Raw genomic sequence first — 3,112 nt, forward strand, 5'->3', positions numbered from 1 at the left:
TAACAAGAGGAATAATTTTATGTCTTAGTTTAAATAGGCACCCACCTGTATAATAAGAGGAATATTTTCATGTCTTAGTTTAAATAGGCGCCCACCTGTATAACAAGAGGAATATTTTCATGTCTTAGTTTAAATAGGCGCCCACCTGTATAACGAGAGGAATATTTTCATGTCTTAGTTTAAATAGGCGCCCACCTGTATAACAAGAGGAATATTTTCATGTCTTATTTTAAATAGGCGCCCACCTGTATAACAAGAGGAATATTTTTATGTCTTAGTTTAAATAGGCGCCCACCTGTATAACCAGAGGAATATTTTCATGTCTTAGTTTAAATAGGCGTCCACCTGTATAACAAGAGGAATATTTTTATGTCTTAGTTTAAATAGGCGCCCACATGTATAACAAGAGGAATTTTTTCATGTCTTAGTTTAAATAGGCGCCCACCTGTATAACAAGAGGAATATTTTCATGTCTTAGTTTAAATAGGCGCCCACCTGTATAACAAGAGGAATATTTTCATGTCTTAGTTTAAATAGGCGCCCACCTGTATAACAAGAGGAATATTTTCATGTCTTAGTTTAAATAGGCGCCCACCTGTATAACAAGAGGAATATTTTCATGTCTTAGTTTAAATAGGCGCCCACCTGTATAACAAGAGGAATATTTTCATGTCTTAGTTTAAATAGGCGCCCACCTGTATAACAAGAGGAATATTTTCATGTCTTAGTTTAAATAGGCGCCCACCTGTATAACAAGAGGAATATTTTCATGTCTTAGTTTAAATAGGCGCCCACCTGTATAACAAGAGGAATATTTTCATGTCTTAGTTTAAATAGGCGCCCACCTGTATAACGAGAGGAATATTTTCATGTCTTAGTTTAAATAGGCGCCCACCTGTATAACGAGAGGAATATTTTCATGTCTTAGTTTAAATAGGCGCCCACCTGTATAACGAGAGGAATATTTTCATGTCTTAGTTTAAATAGGCGCCCACCTGTATAACGAGAGGAATATTTTCATGTCTTAGTTTAAATAGGCGCCCACCTGTATAACGAGAGGAATATTTTCATGTCTTAGTTTAAATAGGCGCCCACCTGTATAACGAGAGGAATATTTTCATGTCTTAGTTTAAATAGGCGCCCACCTGTATAACGAGAGGAATATTTTCATGTCTTAGTTTAAATAGGCGCCCACCTGTATAACGAGAGGAATATTTTCATGTCTTAGTTTAAATAGGCGCCCACCTGTATAACGAGAGGAATATTTTCATGTCTTAGTTTAAATAGGCGCCCACCTGTATAACAAGAGGAATATTTTCATGTCTTAGTTTAAATAGGCGTCCACCTGTATAACGAGAGGAATATTTTCATGTCTTAGTTTAAATAGGCGCCCACCTGTATAACGAGAGGAATATTTTTATGTCTTAGTTTAAATTGGCGCCCACCTGTATAGCAAGAGGAATATTTTTTTGTCTTAGTTTAAATAGGCGCCCACCTGTATAACAAGAGGAATTTTTTCATGTCTTAGTTTAAATAGGCGCCCACCTGTATAACAAGAGGAATAATTTTATGTCTTAGTTTAAATAGGCGCCCACCTGTATAACAAGAGGAATATTTTCATGTCTTAGTTTAAATAGGCGCCCACCTGTATAACAAGAGGAATATTTTTATGTCTTAGTTTAAATAGGCGCCCACCTGTATAACAAGAGGAATATTTTTATGTCTTAGTTTAAATTGGCGCCCACCAGTATAACAAGAGGAATTTTTTCATGTTTTAGTTTAAATAGGCGCCCACCTGTATAACAAGAGGAATAATTTTATGTCTTAGTTTAAATAGGCGCCCACCTGTATAACAAGAGGAATATTTTCATGTCTTATTTTAAATAGGCGCCCACCTGTATAACAAGAGGAATATTTTAAATAGGCGCCCACCTGTATAACGAGAGGAATATTTTTATGTCTTAGTTTAAATAGGCGTCCACCTGTATAACAAGAGGAATATTTTTATGTCTTAGTTTAAATAGGCGCCCACATGTATAACAAGAGGAATTTTTTCATGTCTTAGTTTAAATAGGCGCCCACCTGTATAACAAGAGGAATAATTTTATGTCTCAGTTTAAATGGGCTCCCACCTGTATAACAAGAGGAATATTTTCATGTCTTAGTTTAAATAGGCGCCCACCTGTATAACAAGAGGAATATTTTCATGTCTTAGTTTAAATAGGCGCCCACCTGTATAACGAGAGGAATATTTTCATGTCTTAGTTTAAATAGGCGCCCACCTGTATAACAAGAGGAATTTTTTCATGTCTTAGTTTAAATAGGCGCCCACCTGTATAACAAGAGGAATATTTTCATGTCTTAGATTAAATAGGCGCCCACCTGTATAACAAGAAGAATATTTTTATATCTTAGTTTAAATAGGCGCCCACCTGTATAACAAGAGGAATATTTTTATGTCTTAATTTAAATAGGCGCCCACCTGTATAACCAGAGGAATATTTTCATGTCTTAATTTCAATAGGCGCCCACCTGTATAACAAGAGGAATATTTTCATGTCTTAGTTTAAATAGGCGTCCACCTGTATAACGAGAGGAATATTTTCATGTCTTAGTTTAAATAGGCGCCCACCTGTATAACGAGAGGAATATTTTCATGTCTTAGTTTAAATAGGCGCCCACCTGTATAACGAGAGGAATATTTTTATGTCTTAGTTTAAATTGGCGCCCACCTGTATAACAAGAGGAATATTTTTTTGTCTTAGTTTAAATAGGCGCCCACCTGTATAACAAGAGGAATTTTTTCATGTCTTAGTTTAAATAGGCGCCCACCTGTATAACAAGAGGAATAATTTTATGTCTTAGTTTAAATAGGCGCCCACCTGTATAACAAGAGGAATATTTTCATGTCTTAGTTTAAATAGGCGTCCACCTGTATAACGAGAGGAATATTTTCATGTCTTAGTTTAAATAGGCGCCCACCTGTATAACAAGAGGAATATTTTCATGTCTTAGTTTAAATAGGCGCCCACCTGTATAACAAGAGGAATATTTTCATGTCTTAGTTTAAATAGGCGCCCACCTGTATAACAAGAGGAATATTTTCATGTCT

The sequence above is a fragment of the Nicotiana sylvestris genome, chromosome 1 (genome assembly GCF_000393655.2).
Source record: "Nicotiana sylvestris chromosome 1, ASM39365v2, whole genome shotgun sequence".
Classification (NCBI taxonomy): Eukaryota; Viridiplantae; Streptophyta; class Magnoliopsida; order Solanales; family Solanaceae; genus Nicotiana; species Nicotiana sylvestris.